The following is a 20,836-nucleotide window of genomic DNA, read 5'->3' as shown; positions in this document are numbered from 1 at the left end:
TTTATTTTATTTTATTTTATTTATTTTTAACATCTCTTTTAGACACAAAGTAGAAGCTACATGTTAAGGGTGCCAAGCAACTAGACAGAGTCTGAATCCCAGACAAGATGGAACCACCATGGCCAACTGTGCGCTGTTGGGCTGTTCCATGAGAGAAGATTAAACGTTCATTTTTTTCAAGCCAGTTATTTTGGCGTTTCTTTTTTTTTTTTTTTGTGGTACACGGGCCTCTCACTGTTGTGGCCTCTCCCGTTGCAGAGCACAGACTCCGGGCGCGCAGGCTCAGCGGCCATGGCTCACGGGCCCAGCTGCTCTGCGGCATGTGGGATCTTCCCGGACTGGGGCACGAACCCGTGTCCCCTGCATCGGCAGGCGGACTCTCAACCACTGCGCCACCAGGGAAGCCCTCTTTTGGCTTTCATTACTGCAGCTGGACTAATATCCTGACCAATATAAGAGTTAAATCAGGCATTTGCTCAGATTTTGGAACTATTTTAGGCTAAGCTTTTTAAAACAAGCAAGAGTGACTAGAAAATTATAGTCTCTGCTCAAAAATACTGGTAAGGAATCTGCTCTCCAGGGAGATTTAACATAATACAATAGGGAGCACTGTTTGGTGGAAAAAAAATGTTTTAACATCTAAAATTCCTAGGAATTGAGACTTTCAGTGAGCCAAGTTCATTTGTCAGTGACCCAACCACTCTAAGCTCATTGGGGAACTGCAAGGCAGAGCTGCTGGCTTCCTAGTTGCTACCAAACAAATCCTGCGGTGAACTCTGATTGGACCAATTTGTACCACATGCCCATGCCTGAACCAGTCGTGGTGGCCACTGATTGGCTGGTGCTAAGTCTCAATGCTCTCTGTTGAGAGGAGTGTCACAGGAACCTCCTGGACAGAGAACTTGCAGAAGGGGTGATGCCAATGGAAACGCAGGGTGCGTGGCACAGAAGAGAACGCAGTAGATGCAGAAGGGCCCCCAATTAGCAAACATCCTTCATATTCACCACTATGAAAAGAAAGAAAATGTAGAAAATAACATAAAGTGTCATGGGGGTGGGGGGTTGGTTGCTGTGGGATTTCCAATCAGCCACTCTGCAAAATTTTTTTTGGCAGATGAAAGTATTCAGCCAGACTAACTTCGCTGACAACATTCAGCATGTGTACTATCCCCAGAAAGTAACTAAATAAATAGGAGAAAGAGGCGCCCCCCCACTGGATACCCAAGGGGCATTTCCAAAGCTATCAACAGAGCATTGTCTGTGTTTCAGTAACGTTGTGAAAGACAACAAAGGAATTCATGTGAAATACAGGGGGCGATTATGTACCAAAGGGTGGGGTGTGAGGCTTATTAATGCCACAGGAAAGATGAGGTCCTTCCACTCAGTGAACAGGAGTCATCTGCTTCAGCTCCGGATGGAATTATTACAGGAGTGCTGCATAACTGGACAGTGGCGTGTTCCACCCTGTTCTTTGGGGGAGGTTTAAGGCAAGACTGCATTTGGATCTAATTGATATCTTCGTTTGGAAACCTCCCATAGCAGAACTTGTATTGTAGTTTGGGTTTCCCCAGAGGCAGATCCTGAGACAAAGATTCAAGGACAGGTAATTTATCCGGAAGACAAAAGACACATCAGTAGGGAAGAGGAGAGTGAGGAAGGGAAGGGAGAGCAGCCAAAATGAAGCAAGTTATCAAGACAGTTACTACCACAGGCAACTGGAGCTTCACCTCCCCGCCCCCCGCCCCCAGTATAAAACATGTGTCTCAGAGTTCTACCTGAGGGACCAGGGAGCTGGGGTATTTATACACCACCTCCTTCCATGCACAGGTTGATGGCTGCTGGGCAGAGGGGAGAGAGAATTAATTCTCCAGCACTTCTAGCCTGCTCAACTCCAACAGCCAGGGAAAAAACAAACTCATGCAAAAAGATGAAGATGCTAGCAGCTAGAAGTTGGGCAGATGAAGTCCGGCAAATGTTAAAATCTGAGGCTCACAAACAGCAACTGCTACTCCCTAGGTGCAAGTAGTTTATTTGGGAAACAACCTCAGGAAGAATAATGAGGAAGTGGGAAATGAGACAGGGAAGGGAGGACCAGAATAAAGGGAGTGTCAGTGCGTTGTTCACCTTTATGGGCAACCAGGGCTCAATCTCAGTGAGGACTCTGGAAGACGATGTAGCGTACACTGGAGTGTCCTGTGAGGGGGTGAGGAAGCTGGGACGTTTATCCACCATGCCCATCTCTCAATGGTGGAAGGTGCTGCCTGGGGCTATCAACTCCCAGGCACTTCCCTTGTGACCTGCTGTGTACACGCTGAACACACAGGCCCTGGGCAGTGATGCAGATGCCATAGGTGTGTACAGAACTGTCCACCAAGCTTCAGGCAATCCTCCAGGGTGGGCTGAAGAGGATGACCGTGGGCACCAACACTGGCCTGGAAACTCAAGAGAAGGAGGAAACAGAGAAGAAGGTAAAAAACCAACATTTACAAAGTGCAGGGCACTGACATCCATTAGCACATTTCATCTTGTTTTATAATTCCCATTTTACAGTTGAGGGAATGTGACTTGCTGTTGGTAATGTGGCAGTTAAGTGGCAGTGCTAGAAATCCAGCTCACGTTTACCCTACAAAGACAATGTTTCTCTCCCTCTCTCTCTCTCTCTCTCTCTCTCATACATTCCTTTCTTCCCAAATGATGTTTAGAAAGTCATCAAGACTGAAGTCAAGAGAAGCCTCCTGCTGTCCTCAAATTTTAAAGATGCTTTTTATGAAAGATAGTTTTCACTTGCACTTTTCATTCATTCAACATATTTATTAAGCAGCTACTACATGGTGAGAACAAAACATATACAATCCTTGCCCCTTAGGGTTTATATCACAGGAGGGAAAAGAGACATTAAACAGCTAAATACACATATGGGAAGCAACGGAAGTATGGATCTTAGAGTGGGGAAGTGATGGGGAAGGGAAGGCCACTGACAAAGGGAAATTACTTGATCACAGCTGTGATGCAGTTTCTCAACCTCAGCCCGATTGCACAGGATTGTTTTGTTGTTGGGGACTGTCCTATGCATCATAGGTTGCTTAACCTTATAGAACTGGATCCTAAATAGGGTAAATCTTACTGTAGATAGATTGTCTTAATAAAAAAAGTTAAAAAATAAAATTATTTCAGAAGACTCTACAATAGGACTATCAGTTGGACGTTTGCAGGGAAATCAAGCTTCGTGAGAACTGTAAAGCAGATCTTGACTCCAGCAGGGACTGTGTGAGAGGGAGTGAGAATCCAGGGCCGTTCGGACCAACTCACGTGTAAGCAACTGGGAGATCTTTATGGGAATGCAGATGTTTGGTGTTGGATGTGAGGAATGACTGTTTTCCATCGATTAAGAAAAAAAAAAGTTTGTTCCAAACAGATCAATGCAAAAGCCGTCTGGGGGAACACTACTGGACTTCATACCGGTCCGTGTGAGCTTAGCCCATGGATGGACCAACCTTGCTGAAAGAGGGGGAAACTCCACTGAGCAGAAAAGAATCTTGTTTGCATAAACTCTTGGCTATCTTCAGATTATAGACAGCTTCAGGGCCCATTTCAGAGCTTCTTTAGATGTCATTAAAACTTCATCTCTGGGGCTTCCCTGGTGGCTCAGTGGCTAAGAATCCGCCTGCCAATGCAGGGGACACGGGTTCGAGCCCTGGTCTGGGAAGATCCCACATGCCGCGGAGCAACTAAGCCCGCATGCCACAACTACTGAGCCTGCTCTCTAGAGCCCATGCTCTGCAACAAGAGAAGCCACCGCAATGAGAAGCCTGTGCACCTCAGCGAAGAGTAGCCCCTGCTCTCCACAACTAGAGGAAGCCTGTGCACAGCAACAAAGACCCAATGCAGCCAAAAATAAATAAAATAAAATAAATAAATAAGAAAACATTTAAAAAACAAAACAAAACATCTCAGAAGCAGGAGATTGACATAGCAGTTAAGATTTAGGCAACTTCAAAATTACATCTGATCCATCTAAACCCCAAAGTGAATTGGGATTTCATCTTTTTAAATGAGACACTTCAGTGCCAATAACAACAAAAACCAATGAGTCAATGGCCCATGCAATTTCAAAACTGTGGTTTTCATCTTATGGCTGGTGAGGACTTCCAGAGAAGTCACAATGTTAATACAGGAACAAACAATGAAAAAAAAGATGACAAAGGTTTAGACCAATGTCTGTATGTTTACACAAGTCCAAATAAATCCTATACTAGCAGTGTTTGTAAGTATACCCATAAGTGGCAGGGCCAGCATATGTCCCTGGCTCTGCCCGGGGCAGCTCTGTGGCCTGAGGAAGTCCCTTCGTCCTCCTGAGCAACAGCTTCCTCATTTCTAAAACGCAGATGGCACCAGGACCTGCCTCATAGGGTTGTTGTGAGATATTAAATAAGATACTGTGTGTTAAATGCTAAATAACATGATGTATTAGTTTCCTATGGCTAGTGTAGCAAATTATCACAAGCTTAGTGGCTTAGAGCAACACAAAGTTATTATCTTATAGTTCTGAGGTCAGAAGTCCAAAGAAATGGGCCTGGTGGAGCTAAAAGCCAGGTGTGGGCAGAGCCGCATTCCTTGTAGAAGCTCCAGGGGAGAATTTGTTTGCTTGCTTTTCCCAGCTTCTAGAGGGATGCCAAATTCCTTGGATTGTGGCACATCCTCCACCTTCAAAGAAAACAGCATGGCCTCTTCTTCTTTTTTTTTTTTTTTCTTTTGCGGTACGCGGGCCTCTCACTGCTGTGGCCTCTCCCGTTGCGGAGCACAGGCTCCGGACGCGCAGGCTCAGCGGCCGTGGCTCACGGTCCCAGCCGCTCCGCAGCATGTGGGATCCTCCCAGACCGGGGCACGAACCCGTGTCCCCTGCATCGGCAGGCGGACTCTCAACCACTGTGCCACCAGGGAAGCCCCAGTATGGCCTCTTCTGCTCACTCTCTCGGATGCTGATTCCTTACATCACCTTCTCTGACTTTGACCCACCTGCCTCCCTTTTATAAGGACCCTTGTGGTTACATTGAGCCCATTGAGATAACCCAGGATAGTCTCCCCATCTCAAGATCCTTAACCTAAGCACACCTGCAAAGTCCCTCTTGCCACATAAAGTAACACATTTACAAGTTCAGGGGATTAAGGCATAGACATCTTTGGGGGGACCGTTATTCTGTCTACTATAAGTGGCTGTTAATAGCATTGTTAGTATAGTTTTCTGGTTACAAAAACTCTATGGCAATGTAGAATAACGATGATGACATATTGGAAAAAGGAAAAAAGGATGCTCTCAAACTGCTGTATGAAAATCTTCCGTAGGAAAGAAGGCTGGGAGAGTACACACTAAGATGCTTACAGTCATTGTGATTGGAGTTACATCGGTGTAACTAGGGGTGGTGTTTCTTTTCTCCATTTTTGGCGACACTTTTATATGACTTTTATAATAAAGTATTTTAATGAAAATGTTAGTAAATGAAAATTGAAATATCTCTATTATATATGCATATTATTTTTATATATTGTTCTGGCTATCAATTGATGCATGACAAACCATCTCCAAATGTAGTGGCTTAAAAACAACAGTTTATTATTCTTACTCACATGTTCTGTGGGTTGACTGGACTCAGATAAGCGGTTCTCACTTGGTTTCTCTCGTGCTGTTGCAAGCAGATGGCTACTGGGGTTGACGTCCTCTTGACTTGGGCTGGACATCCAAGATGGCATCTCAGTGCCCTCCCACTGGAGCAGCCTAGACTCCTTCCGTGGTGGCTCAGGGCTACATGTGGCAGGAAGCCCAGAACTAGCCCAGCATCACTTTCACCATGTTCTACTAGTCAAAACAGACACAAGGTCTCAGCCAGATCAGATTCAAGGGTGTGGAAGAGTAGACGCCATACCTCGAGGGAAAGAATGAATGACCACCCTCTCTTTTTTTTTTTTTTTTTTTTTTTTTTGGTGTACACGGGCCTCTCACCGCCGTGGCCTCTCCCGTTGCGGAGCACAGGCTCCGGACGCGCAGGCCCAGCGGCCATGGCTCACGCACCCAGCCGCTCCGCGGCATGTGGGACCTTCCCAGACCGGGGCACGAACCCGCGTCCCGTGCATCGGCAGGCAGACTCTCAACCACTGCGCCACCAGGGAAGCCCCAATGACCACCATCTTTGAAGTCAAGTTAACGTGTGTCATACTCTTCCTCTCCCCACTCCTCCCCCATATCATCCCAGGATGTTGCATGCTTTTCCCCTCCCCTATTTCATTCTGGGATGTCTCCCTCTTCTTCTTTGAGGGGAGTGTCACTGCAAAAGCACATCACAGTTTTGTGGGTTTCCAGTTAAGACATGAAACTTGTCCCCTCCAGCAGCATCAAGAGCTTAAGCTTCTCTGAGACGTCGAGGTGGGCTTTTTTGTTTTGTTCTGCTTATTTAACATCCCTTCCCACTTCCTGTGCCAGGATCTTCCTGTGGGGGGACTACTGGTCAACCACGGTGCCTTACACTCAATTAGCCTATGAGTGGGCAAGTGAACCAGGCCAAGCCAAACAAACCCTCTCTGAAATTTGAATCTCCAACAGAGTAACAGATTCTGAAGAAAGAGTTTGCAGTGGGCACTGTAGGTGACTCCCCACCAACTATTACACCCCAAGCACAGGGAGGGCCTGATTAGTCTAAGCCAGGGTTTTTCAACCTCTGTACTGTTGATGTTTCAGAACAGATAATTTTCCGTAGTGTGTGAAGCAGGGAGGCGCCATCCTGGGCATTGTAGGATATTTAGCTGCATTTCTAATGTCTACCCATGAGATGCCACTACCACCACCAAATGTCTGCCACCATTGCCACATGGGGGCCAGAATCACCCCCTATGCCTCTTGCTGAGGACTGGTTCAGGGGTGAACAGGCCAAGCCAGTTTAGCCAGTGAGATACCAGGATAGATTTCCTGGGGACTTCTGGCAGCAACACTTCCTCACTCTTAAGAGAGAGCCAGGGAAAGCCACTTTCTCTCTTTCTTCCCTACTGGAAGTTAACAATTTTATAGCCTGCTTACTACTGGCCGCCACTTTGCAGCCACAGAGGGAACCAGCTTTCAGTTGAAGCCAACAGGTGGATAGTAGAGGGAAGAGAGAGAAAACCTGTGTTCTCAATTACATTCTTGAACCCCTGAGTCAACCAACTTCAGAGCTGGCCAACTTACCAACTCCATTACTGCTTAAGCCAGTTTGAGTCGTTGTTCTCTATTACTTGCAGCCAAAGCATCCTTAGTGACAGGTCATCAGAGCTGAAGAAGACACTTGCCAGTTTATGCAACCAAGACCCGCCCCCCCAGGGCATCCTGTTCTCAAGCCTTTTCAAGCTTGCTTCTGGCATTTCTTTCTCCATGTCTATAAAGTGCCTTACATCCTTCTCACAAACTCCTCTCCTGTTCTTGCGGGCCAATTTCTTGATTTGCAGTGTGAGAATTCTGGTTCAGGGGTGAACAGGCCAATAGAATAGAATTCTGTTACCTCAGTTGACTGATTTCAGCCCCATAAAAACCAACATTCCCAGCCACCATACCACTACCACGGGGCTACCTTAGAACCTGTTTGCTGAGTATCACTGACCCACCTGGTATTTCACAAAGTGCTGCTTATGAGACCCGCAAGAAAGACTGAGCCTCATGTGAACAGGTCGATAAGAAAATCAATACAGAAAACATTCCAGTAAGTTCTAAAGACAGCACCACATGGATGGGTGGTCATGCCAAGGGCAGCCCAGTGGGGTCACCCCAGTACATCCTGAGGACTGCCGGATCTAGCAGGACATGAGAAGTAGGCAAAAGGGCAAAGAGAAGGGCAGGATTCCCTGCTTAGAGAGGCCCTGGCTCCACCACCAAGTCCCTCTGTGACCCCAAAGAAGCTGCTTCTCCCTCCAAGCCTCAGCTGCCTCATCTGTCAAATGGGCATGATCTGTACTAACTTCTCAGGGTTGATGTGTGCTTTACCTGAGACGCACACCTAACCGGTTTAGGGATACGTCTCTAACTAGAAATCATTTTATTTTTATAATAACTACTACCAAATATGCTCTGTTGAAACCTCCCTTTTCCCTCTGGGTAATAATAAAAATACGAGAGTAGAGGTAGTATTCACGGCAGCGGCAGTAGTGGAGTGAGAAGCAGGCTCCCAAGAGAGCCCCTCACCACGGGCCAGGCGCTGCTCTCGCAGGCACCAATGCACCGAGTCCTCACAACGACCTCGTGAAGTAGGAACCTGTGTTAGCCCCACGTTACAGAAACAGAGAAACAAGAAGTTCGGTCATTTGTCCAAAGTCATGCAGCTCTTAAGGGGTGGGCTTCCTCAATCCACCTCTCTCCAATTCCATAATTTCTCAGGCTCTTTTAGTTACCAAAACCATCTCCTTTCAGTCCTTAAAACTCAAAACTCCTCAAATTAAAATGTCAGTCTCAACCAGTGAGCTGCAGCTAGACCCAACACAGATGAATCTCATAGCCGTGATGTTGACCGAAAGAAGGCAGGCATGAAAGGGCAGACCCTGCGTGATTCCATTTATGCGAAGTTCAAAATCGGGCAAAACTCACCCAGGGTGTTAGGAGTCAGAATGCCGGCAGCCCTTGAGGAGGGGAGGGGACCGAAAGGGGCACAAGGTGGCTCTCCGGGGGGCTGGGAGGGTTCTGCATCTTGATCCGGGTGCTGGCTACATCAGCATGTTCAGTTGGTGGACATTCTTTAAGCTGTGTACTTATGACATATATATATATATTTTTTCTGTATATGTATTATATTTTAGTAAAAATTTACTTGAAAAAACTTCAATCTAGAATTTGATTCAAAGTTCTTCTACAGAGCTTCCCTGGTGGCGCAGTGGTTGGGAGTCCGCCTGCCGATGCAGGGGACACGGGTTCGTGCCCCGGTCCGGGAAGATCCCACATGCCGCGGAGCGGCTGGGCCCGTGAGCCATGGCCGCTGAGCCTGCGCGTCCGGAGGCTGTGCTCCGCAACGGGAGAGGCCACAACAGTGAGAGGCCCGTGTACCGCAAAAAAAAAAAAAAAAAAGTTCTTCTACACCTTCCCCTCTTCCAACACCCAGTTCAAGCAAGACTTATGGCTCTAGGGGCTTGGAAGTGGGGGGCGGAGGGGGCTGGGTAGGAGTGGGAGTAGGGTGCCTTTCCACTAAAATGGCTTCACAGGGACCCCTGAAGAGAAGTGGCTGTCCCCAACTGCTAGATGACCTCTGAATTTAGACTCAGAAGGCCCCTTCATCATTTTATTGTGTATGTCCAGTGCCGGGTGCAAAAGCATGTGCAGCGGGGGTGGGGCCCTAGAGGGAGACCCAGTATATCTGAAATCTCGAGGACTAGAAGTGGGGATGCGCTGCTCTTTTAAAGAGGCCAGAAGTTTGTGGAGTCATACTTGGTTGAAGAAGACATTTCTATTTGTGGCCTTTTAGTTAGACAGAAGGAAAAGCCCAAGTCTACTGTCTGAGACAGAGTTCCTCTAGAAGCCAATGCTGAGGCAAGGCTTCGAATGCAAGCAAGTGATTTGAGAGGAGGTCTTGGGGAGCACTGGTCCAGGAGTGGGGGAAGGAGGCAGGGACAGGAAGGGGCAGGTTGCCACCAAGGGCAAGTGGGACTCTGCCCCACTGGAGACTTCTGAGAGCCCGTGGAGAACATGCCCCTGTGTTGTCCGCCCTGAGGAACAAGGAGTTGAGCTGCTTACCCACAAGCTCCCACTTGTCCTTGGTCGAGGGCTATTTCTAAAGGCACGAGCTCCCGGCCAGACCCTGAGGGACGCTGAGCCCACTCCAGTGGCCGGAGAAAGCTTTCTGCCAGAAAGCTGCGGTGTGAACACCGAGGGCTGAGGGGATGTGCAGGCCATCAGCATGATGGGGGAACACCTGTCCCCAGACTGTTCGTTCTGTGGGGAAAAGGAACTCTGATCTGCTTCAGCCTGAGTGTTACTTAGAGCCAAAAGCATTCCCATCTGATACGGGAAGAGCAAGGGAAGCTGGAGAGTGGACTGAAGCGAAAATTTAGAACAAGAAGAGACAAGTGGGAAGCAGAGTTTGAGGAAAAGGTATTCAGATTTCTCAGAAAGTGTTGCGGAGCCGAGGGGACTGGGTTTCCTACGGCATCATGAGATGGGAATTAGATCACACTGAGTGTTTATTAAATGGGGGCGGGGTATGACCCTGTCTGGAGGGTGAAGAACCTGGAAACATTTAAGTGTGAGAAAGAGAGAATGAGACCTGGAGTGAGAGAGAGAGAGAGAGAGAGAGAGATGAGAGGGGCTGAGGGAAAGGGGAAGATGGAGATAGAGGTGAAGAGACAGAGACAAACCAAAGAACTGTGGAAATCCGCATACCAAAATGTTGTCACCACCGTAAGTGGTGAGACTAAAACACTGTTTCCTCTCTTTCATATGTGCTTTTCAAGAGTTCTTCATTAAACACGTATTACTTTTGAGATTAGAAAAAGAATTGAGAAAAAAAAGGTCCCACCTCCAGGGCTAGAATTTACACGTCTTGGTGGAGAGAATGCCCACCTTGAATCCTTTCTCTCTTTAGTTCTTCCATGCTTCTGGAATTTGATTTAAATACAAACACAGTTTCTTCTCTCCCTTCTTCCTTCTTCCTGTTTTTTTTTTTTTTTTTTTTGGAGACAATCTGGGTCAGAGTCAGCTCATTGCTGAACCAGAGCTAAGGCTGACAGTGGGTGGATTAAAGGAAATTTAAGGAGAGAAGGATTAGACACTGCTTTGGAATTGAGAATTGGATTAAATTCTTCTTCCTCCTGGCTCTACCTCTGCAAGAACTGTCTTGTCCTAGAGTAGTATAGGAGAGCAGTGGGGAGGGAAATTGTCTCTGTTTAGGGAGGTGATAAAATTGGGCTTAGATGATTCATTCTTTCATATATTCATTCAACAAGCATTCAGGGAGAACCTCCTCTTGCCCAGCCCTGAGCTACCCTAGGGATATACCAAGATGAATAGTACCCAGTCCATGCCTGAGAGGAGCTCCCGGTCAGCTGAGAGAGACACACATCCGAACTGATAAGACCAATACAAGAGGATCAATCCATGCCCAAATAGAGTTTTGTACAAAGGCTGAAGTTCTGCTTTCACCCCACCCAGATACAGATCTTGGTTCTGAAATGAAGAAGTAAGAAGGGACAAGGGAGATTCTTATTTAGAAGAAAAGTGGTGACAAGTTGATGCAGGTGGTTTCCAAAAGATCTTGACTTCCAGAGCAACCAGGGCTCAGCGGAAGGAATGAGGCTAAACTTGAGACCCATAGGGCTGAAGGAAGGTAGAAACAGAAGGCAAAGACAGTGTAGTGGTTAGCATGCTTTTGGCTGCAAGTAATAAAAAAGCCAACCCAAAGTGGCTTCAACAATAAAACTAAAAAGCTTATGACCTTTACAAAGAAGATCAGAGCTAGATGGTTCCAGAGACAGTTCAGTAACTCAGTGACATTGCCAAGGGCTCGGGGGCTCTCTCTCTGTGCTCCTCCAGCCTTAGCGTGTTGAGGAAGAGGCAAAATTCCTTCCACGTGTCTCTTACAAGAGGGAGAAACCTTTCCCAGAAGCTCCTGGGCAGACTGCCTCACATCCCATTAGCTGGGATTGAGTAATATGTCCATGCTCAAACTGCAAAGGTGGCTTGGAAAAGGAATAGCTCACTTTTTCAGCCTCTGTTATAATGGGTGGGCTCTGTCAACCAAGAAGAAGGGGGGAGGGGATGATGCATAGATAGGCAACCAAAAGTATCTGCCTCAGAAGGGAATTAACATTCTCTGGGCACTGTTTCTAACCCCAGCTGTCCCCCAAATTTCCAGCTTCCCCTTTAATATCTAACTAACAATCAGACCCCATGACTCTAACAAGACCAAACTTTTATCAGGTTCTTTCTGCAGGATATTACTCAGAATCTCTGGGGGATGTTCACATGTCCCATGGACCATCCCTGTGGCTGCCTGGCAACCATAGTGAGCTGTCTCTCCCAGGACTTCTACTGCCCTTGTCTGCCTTCTCTTAACTGCCTGCATCAAGATGCTGCTCCTCTCTCCAACGCCATCTTAATCTGGAGGCGGTACACAGCCCTCTTCCTTATCAGCCCCCTAAAACATGTCTGGCTTAATTATAGAATATAGATTCAATTACTGTAACTCCCATGAACAGTGGCTTAAACAAAGCAGAAGTTTATTTTTAACAATAAGAATGATGTCTGTAAGCAACCAGGATGACTAGACATGTGCATACCAGCTGAAAATCAGCCCCCTTTATGTCTCTCTCATGGAACGGTCTGTGTGTGATCAGGGGTGATGGGGCAGGCTCCATCTGTCTTGCTCTCTTCCATCCCTTGTATGTTGCCCTTGTCTGCACAGTCCAAGTTGGAACCCACTATATCTACGTTCTAGGCAGCGGGATGGAGTAAAAAGCAAAAGAAAGAACTTTTCCTGTCCCTCTGCCCAGCACCCCCTGGGCCTTTGAGGGCATGATTTAGAGGTGGACCACATCACTTCTACCCACATCCTATTGGCCAGCATGTAGTCACATGGCATAGTTAGCTTCAAGGGAACCTGGGAAATGTAGTCTTTAGCTGGGCAGCCATGGCCCAGGTACAATCCTATTTCTATGAAAGAAGAGGAGAATTGATATTGGGGACAATTAGTATCTGGGTAATACCAAGCCTAAGATGAGCTTGCAGCAGGGAACAACATTTTATTGAAGACTTGAGGATAACAGGTGGGAATTACAATGCAGAAAAGGAAAACACAAAATGAAATTGAAAGCAGATAGTTTCTAGAGGCTATGTACCTGCGTCCTGCTTTCCCTCATGCCGGTCTTCGTCCTCCTTTCTCTCCAGCCAGTTGTGGGAGCCAGTCTACCTCCCACGGAGGGGGGCCTCCTGACCCTCTGTCTAGAATTTAGAGCCTTTCTCTTCCTCGCCTACCCTAGATATGGGCAGTGGGAATATCCAGGTCCTCCGCTGTGTGCTTCCCCATGGCCCAGGTGAGGACAGCTTGAGAGCTGTGAGAACATTCCCGCATGTCAGGGTCCCTCTGCTTAAGTGTGGGTCCTCTCCATAGGCCTCCCTCCAGGACAGGAAAGGAAAAGTACAGGCCAGCCCCTCCCTCTCTGCATGGTCAGTTTTCAAATGGAAGACCATTTCCATCTTCAAATACAAAAACTACCAGAGCAAATATTTGATCCAAAAGACACACCTCTCTCCCAAGGACTCCAGGAACACTTTTATCTAAATGAAAGCTTAGAAGTTAATTCCTTTTCTCTAAAGGGGCTGCCATATTGCTACAGAGCCACTCAACTCATAGACATTATGCCAACACTGCTGGTGACAATGGACAAATTACATAACCCCTCTGCTTCCTCATCTGTCAAATAAGATTAATAACAGACCCTTTCACAGGGTTCTTGGGAAGATCTAGAGGGATGAAGGTAAAGCGCTAGCTTAGCACAGAGCTTGGCCCATAGTTAACACCCAATCCATGTAGCAATTATTATTACTAAACAATAATAGACAACTCAACATGGGGAATATGTATCTGAATAATGTCACTATTTTAAGACTTCCCCCAATAGTAGTTGTTCCTCCCAGAATAAAGGGGGGAAACCATTTCCATCTTCAAAGACAGAAACTGTTCCTAACCCACTTCAGGAATTTGAAAATCTAGACTCACTTTCAGGACTGGCTACATAATTTGCAAGGCCCAGTGTAAAATGAATATGCAGGGTCCCTGATTCCAAAATTATTAAGGATTTCAACATGGTGACTGCAGAGCATTCAACCAAGCGCAGGGCCCTTCTGAGCCCAGGCCCTGTGTAGCTGTACAGATTACAGACACACCCACGAAGCTGGACCTGCTCACCTCCACCGGCATGACAGAAATTAGAGATGTAAAACAGGAGGTTGCAACATATACTATGAAAACATCTGTAGGCAGATCATAGCCTGCTTTTTCTACTTAGCAACCTACACAACTGTAATAACAACAGCCTCATTTATGGAGTCCTTGCCCTGAACTAGAGACAAGGCTCAGACACCATCTCGTCCGACCATCACATCCCTGTCTTAATGTAAAAGATGGAAAACTGGCAATCAGAGGGTAAGTAACCTGTCCAAGGGCACAGAAGCCCAAGTCCGCCAGATTGCAGAACCTATGCCCAGAATCACTGTGTGTGACGCCAAAGTGTCCCCCCACCCCCTAAACTGGAGGGTGGAAGAAGCAGTGGCCTCTGGAAACCCTCCTTTGCTGAAAGCACGGGGCCAGGTCTAGTTTCCATCCTTGGGTCAGACTTGCCTGCTTGAAGTTTCCCTGCTTCAACCACCCCCTGTCTCTGACCCACCTTTCTCAGAACGCACGTGATTCCCCCTAGTTCCCCCTGACCTCCTCCCGCACCTGGGCACTCACTCTTGGAGGAGAGGGAGCTCCAGATTAGATTTTTGTATTTATTCTTGTTTTTATTTATTTATTTATTTTTTGCGGTACGCGAGCCTGTCACTGTTGTGGTCTCTCCTGTTGCAGAGCACAGGCTCCGGACGCGCAGGCTCAGCGGCCATGGCTCACGGGCCCAGCCGCTCCGTGGCATGTGGGATCCTCCCGGACCAGGGCACGAACCCGTGTCCCCTGCATCGGCAGGCAGACTCTCAGTCACTGCGCCACCAGGGAAGCCCCTTGTTTTTATTTTTAATGGCTTAGAATAAAGTCTGAAATATTTTCTGGGAGTGGAGGGGTGGGAGAGTCTTCACAAGGATGGGGAAAGGCCCAGTGAGGATGTGGGTGAGGGGCTTCTGGGCTGCTAACCTTCCTGTGAGTTCTCACAGTGCAGAACTCACATATATTCATAGAATTTCAGAACTAGAAGCAGCATCTAGAGCTAAACTGCTTTCAAATACTGGCTCCACCATTTCTTAGCTGTGTGACCACAAGCAAGCTGAGAAACTCTCTATGCCTCAGTTCAAATGGGGGATAATAATAGTAGTAGCTTCACCATGTTGTTGTGATAATTATTACCACTATTATTATGTCTTCATTGTTATTATTTGTTTAGAGTTCATGGGAATTCTTGGAGAGACTGTGTAGCGTCACGGCTGAGAGCACAGACGCTGAAACCAGACTGCCTATTATCTAAATCCTACTTCCATACTTAGAGCTGTGCGACCTTGGTTAAGAATTTGACCTCTCTGGGCCTCAGTTTCTTTATTTGCCAATATTTCCCTTGGACAAAGTGATTGGCTTAGAGATGGCATGTGAGATTGCCAACAAACACATGAAAGAATGCTCAACATCACTAATCATTAGAGAAATGCAAATCAAAACTACAATGAGATATCTCACACCAGTCAGAATGGCCATCATCAAAAAATCTAGAAACAATAAATGCTGGAGAGGGTGTGGAGAAAAGGGAACCCTCTTACACTTTGGTGGGAATGTAAATTGATACAGCCACTGTGGAGAACAGTATGGAGGTTCCTTAAAAAACTACAAATAGAACTACCATATGACCCAGCAATCCCACTACTGGGCATATACCCTGAGAAAACCATAATTCAAAAAGAGTTATGTACCAAAATGTTCATTGCAGCTCTATTTACAATAGCCCAGGGATGGAAACAACCTAAGTGTCCATCATCGGATGAATGGATAAAGAAGATGTGGCACATATATACAATGGAATATTACTCAGCCATAAAAAGAAACGAAATTGAGCTATTTGTAATGAGGTGGGTGGACCTAGAGTCTGTCATACAGAGTGAAGTAAGTCAGAAAGAGAGAGACAAATACCGTATGCTAACACATATATATGGAATTTAAGAAAAAAAAATGTCATGAAAAACCTAGGAGTGAAACAGGAATAAAGACACAGACCTACTAGAGAATGGACTTGAGGCTATGGGGAGGGGGAAGGGTAAGCTGTGACAAAGCGAGAGAGAGGCATGGACATGTATACACTACCAAACGTAAGGTAGATAGCTAGTGGGAAGCAGCCGCATAGCACAGGGAGATCAGCTCGGTGCTTTGTGACCGCCTGGAGGGGTGGGATAGGGAGGGTGGGAGGGAGGGAGACGCAAGCGGGAAGAGATATGGGAACATATGTATATATATAACTGATTCATTTTGTTGTGAAGCTGAAACTAACATACGATTGTAAAGCAATTATACTCCAATAAAGATGTTAAAATGAAAAAGAAAAAAAAGAGATGGCATGTGAGACTCAATTGGACCAATGAACTTCAAGCTTCAAGGCCAGGACTTGTGCTGGGACCACAGGGAAAAGAAGCACTTTTTCCATCAGGGTTGCTGAATTGGCAGGATGTGATCCTGGAGCTGCCAGGGCCATCCTGGTTACCTGGGGAGGAGAGTGAAGCTAACACAGAGGAAGCACTAAGAGAGCAGGAGTGAGAGGGAGTCACAATGACATTGTCTGAGCCCTTGGATGCAGCTGTGCCTGAAGCAAACCACTGTGGACTTCCCAGTTTCATGAGCCAGTGAATTCCCTATTTTGTGAAAGCTGCTTTCAGTTGGGTTTTTCTCACTGGAAAGCATTCAGGCTGACACTAGGAGGTTAAGCAACTTGCCCAAAGCCTGAAAGCTGGTAAGTAGCAGACCAGGGTTAGAAGTTTCTAACCTGCTGCACCCAGACCAGCATTCTGTATTTGGGTGTTCATTGATTTCACCTCTTTACCCATTTTCTCATCTGCAAAATGGGACAACACCAGGCTTGCAGGACTTCTGGGAAACATAAAGTGAGAGGTCACACCTAGCGCTGTCTGTGGCTGGAGGCTGAAGCTCTGTGCATCCAGTTTCCAGTGCTGTGGGCCTGGGTTTTGCCCCTAGTCAGTTATTCCATCCCAGGGATGTCTTTGGCTGACCCCAAATCAGCCAACCAGTCAAGGCGCCCACACTTCTTTAGGAGAGCAGCTGTGAATCTCAGAGGGAAGGGCCACTTCCTTTCCTGGCTATGTGTCCTCACTGGTAGACAGAGCGAGCTGGATGACCCTGAGGACCCTGGAGGTCTGAGTCTAAGAGGTAGAAAAAAGCCCTGTCATCTTGATTTCTGGAATCTTCCAAGGACTTGTGGCCCATCTGGGAATGACCTGTAGCTCAAGGAAGACGGCATTGAACCAAATCGACTTAATCTCTTTTCTTCATGAAGTTTACATTTAGTGGTAGAGATGGACGATAACACCTAAAACAAACACGGGACATAATACTACATGGTAACAGTAGGGAGAAAATATGTCCTCAAATGCCTGATAAGTTCTAAGAAGGAAAAAGGATATAGATTCATGGAACTGTTTATTAGGGGGCAGCAGAAGGGGCCTCTCCGAGGAAGTGACATCTCATCAGAGACTACTTTGGTCTGTCTCTGAATTCCAAGCTCTTAACACTGGTCTACCTCCCAGAAAAAAGACCAGGCCGGATTTTTACCAGGAAGCTTGCTGACACTGCTAAGTTAGGAGTCAATGATCCATTGGAGCCTTGGTAAACAGCCATCCTTCTCTACTGACAACTCTTTAGGACATTTTAAAAAGTTTAATGGGTCATTGATTTGCTCCATTAGCTAAATCTGTGAAGGAAAGGCCCAAGAAACCACCTGAGACCATTCCTCAGGCAGGCCTGCCAAGAAAAGGTTTTAGCTATCACGACACATGGCCATTTGTTTATTTTCTAACCAGTCATCACTAAAAGATTCCCAATCACCACCATCACAGCTCTGGGGGATACCAAGGCTTGGCTGGTTCTAGGCCAGGACATGGCAGAGAACTGGTAGAGCGTGACAGATGAAAGCCAAGCCTTAGAAAGCCACGGAAGATTCCAGCACCTCAAGTCCCTCCTCCCAAAGCAATATCAGGGGCTTGGGACACAGACAAGAAGTCGAGGTCCCTACCCTCCTGGAACACTATAGTGGGGGGCAGGAAAAGGAAACAAGCCAACAAATAAAGAGAGAGATTTTAGAGATGAGCACTGTGATGCAAATATTGGCTTAGAGATGGCATGACCTTGCAAGATGACCTTGCAAAAAACAAGGTCACCGGTAGAAAGTGACTGGGGGCTATTTTAGAGACCGTGGTCAGAGACCTATCTGCAGAGGTAACAGTTGACCTGAGACTTGAAGGGTGACAAGATCTGCAGGAGGAGTGGTCCAGGCAGCAGGAACAGTTGGTGCAAAGGTCCTGAGGTAGAAACTCATTCAATGAATTAGAGGATTGGTCTAGAGTACAAGAAAAGGAGAAAGGTTGGGGAGGTGGGCCAGGGTTAGGACTTATTTGGGTTTCACTCTAAGAAGGATGGGAAACTATTGGAGGGTTTTACCTACAAGAGTTTCATGATCCAAAAATTAAAAGCTCTCTCTGGCTGCTGCTATGTGAAGAACCGATATAATAGTGATTAGCTGATACCTGAAATTAGGGGTTTCATTCAGGACCAATATTGTGACAAAGTTTCACCCTCTGCCACTGTGGTAGGTTGAGTGGGGGACATATCTCAAAAAAGATATGTCCAAGTCCTAACCCACGGAACCTGGAATATAACCTTATTCAGAAAAAGGGTCTTTGCAGATGTAATTAATTTAAGGATCTCAAAATGAGATCATCTTGGATTACCTGGCAATGCAAAATCCTCCTGGATTAGAGTGGGTCCTAGATCCAATGACAGGTATTCTTGAAAGAGTGAGGCTGAGGGAGATTAGACAGCTGGAAGAGGAGACAGAGGAGAAAAACCACATAAAGACGGACACAGACTGCATTTATGCTGCCGCAAGCTGAGGAACAATTGAAGTCACCAGGAACTGGAAGAGGCAAGGAAGGATTCTCCCCTAGAGACTTCAGAGGGAGTGTGGCCCTGTCAACACATTGACTTCAGACGTCTGGCCTCCAGAACTGTTCAAAAATATATTTCTGTTGCTTGAAGCCACCACATTTGTGGTAATTTGTTATGGCCACCCTAGGTAACTAATGCATCCACTAAACACACATGTACTCTGCACGCACACACCCACCTCCACTCCTTCATCAAGATCCTGTGCATAGCACTGGCCCCACTCAAAGGCCGCTCCAGTCACTGGGTGGTACTCCCTGCAGGCATGAGGGCCACTTGGGCTCCAGATGGGCATTTGATTTATTTACTTACTTAGGTCAGCCCACAGTGAGAAGAATGAACCAGCCTTGTTCTGTCCGCCCCCCCCAACAAGGAGCTCTGAGTTCTGTGAGTTCCAGATAAACTAGCACTCAAAGAAACAAGGGCAGGAAGAGTACACGAACCTGGAGAGTCACTTAAATGGCTAAGATTTATATTAGGCAGCTTCCAAGGGTAGGGTTCCCAAAGTTTTCACCCGAAGGGGCATCTTTTGTTAATTTCCCCCTCCATGGAATACTCAGTTTCTAAAAACATTGTCTATCAAACCAATTGCATTTATTCAACAAGGATTTACCTCCCATTTGCTATTATTTGAAGGTATATAATAACGGGGGCTCATATTTATTGATCCACTCACTAGACTAAAAGCATTATACATACTCTTTCAATCTTCACACCACCCTATGAGGTGGGTACTTTCATTATATTCATTTTACAAAGGAGGGAACAGAGGCAGAGAGGGGTTAATTTGCCCAAGGTTGCGCAGCTAGTATTTAGTAGAGCCGGAATTTGGACTCAGGCAGCCTGTCTCCAAAGTGAGCACTCCCCTGAAGACTGGTTAGAATCCTGGCTTCCATACCAATGTGCAAAGGTACTCTGGACAAGTGATTTTGCCTCTCTGTGCCTCAGTTTCCTCATCTATAAAATGGGAATAATAAAAGTGCCTATATTGTAGGGTTGATGTAGAGGTTAAATGAGAAAATGTACTTGGAATGCCAGGTACAGTGCCTGCCACAAGCACTCAAGGAATAAGCTGGAATTCAACACGGCTGCTCTGGGTAGGCTTGAGATGGGAAGAGTGAACAGAGATGATTCTGTCCTCTAGGGTCTCTGACCCCATGGAGTTCACTATCTTCATATAATGTGCCCAACCCAAAAGTGAATGGCTTAAAGTACAACCTGCAGGAAAACCACCTGACCAGCCCTTCTCATGTGTGCTTCAAGGACCACAGGTATAGAATTAGCTGGGGTTGCTGATAAAAAATACAGATTCCTGTATCCGAATCCTTTGGAAGTGGGCCCAGAAATCTGCCACTATTCAACACTAAGGCACCACGGAATTTGTGCTCCACTGAGTCCATTCTGAGCAGGACTTCCTTGCTATTTGGGGAAATATTAAAAATCATTCCAAGACCCCAATCCATTCATTTCTGCAGTGCCCAGGATAGGAGACTCCAAACGCAAAGTACATTCAGAGAGTAGTGGGCCTTCCCCAGCAGCCTGGTAAATTATGAAGCTCTAAGTTTCACGAAAAAAGGGCGGACATCTGGCCAGAGGCCGGAGCCTGGAAGGGGAGCATGTAATCCCCCCCGCCCCCCTTGGAGCACTGAGGCCTGGGCCTTGGCGCTGCAAGAAAGATGCATGACTGCTTCAAGGTCACTCTGTGATTCAACGGACCGCGTCGATGCTTGAATTCAAGATCGGTGGCAGCCGGGCAAACCCACGCGCCGTGGGCGGGGCTCCCGGGGTCGCCTAGGCAACGGGCGCGCGCCACGCCCAAGCCCGTAGACCGGGATGGGAGGGGAGGAGGGAGGGCACGCTGCAAGATGTCTTCCCCCAGCACCTCCCCCGGCTCCGCCCCGCGGAACTGCTAGCCGACATTCCTGAGCGCTGATTGGTCCTTCCGCTTGAGGGGCGGAGCCCGCGGCAGCGCGGTGCGT

The 20,836-nt window shown here is 47.0% G+C and overlaps 1 long non-coding RNA gene across 2 annotated transcripts; it reads right to left on the bottom strand.

Moving 5' to 3' along the window:
* Positions 1 to 395: 395 nt before the first annotated feature.
* LOC113609598 (uncharacterized) lies at positions 396 to 8,851 on the bottom strand. 2 transcript variants are annotated; one of them, XR_003428714.1, is made up of 3 exons: positions 7,214 to 8,851; positions 5,626 to 5,921; positions 396 to 2,439 (listed from the first exon to the last, which is right to left on the bottom strand). It is a non-coding gene; the product is annotated as an uncharacterized LOC113609598 (long non-coding RNA). The 2 variants fall into 2 exon arrangements; XR_003428713.1 differs by having other exon boundaries at positions 396 to 2,432.
* Positions 8,852 to 20,836: the final 11,985 nt, after the last annotated feature.

Source organism: Aethalodelphis obliquidens, unplaced genomic scaffold (assembly GCF_003676395.1).
Source record: "Aethalodelphis obliquidens isolate GAN/ISIS:26980383/991018 unplaced genomic scaffold, ASM367639v1 scaffold57, whole genome shotgun sequence".
NCBI lineage: Eukaryota > Metazoa > Chordata > Mammalia > Artiodactyla > Delphinidae > Aethalodelphis > Aethalodelphis obliquidens.
This window is presented reverse-complemented; position numbering and strand designations above follow the sequence as displayed.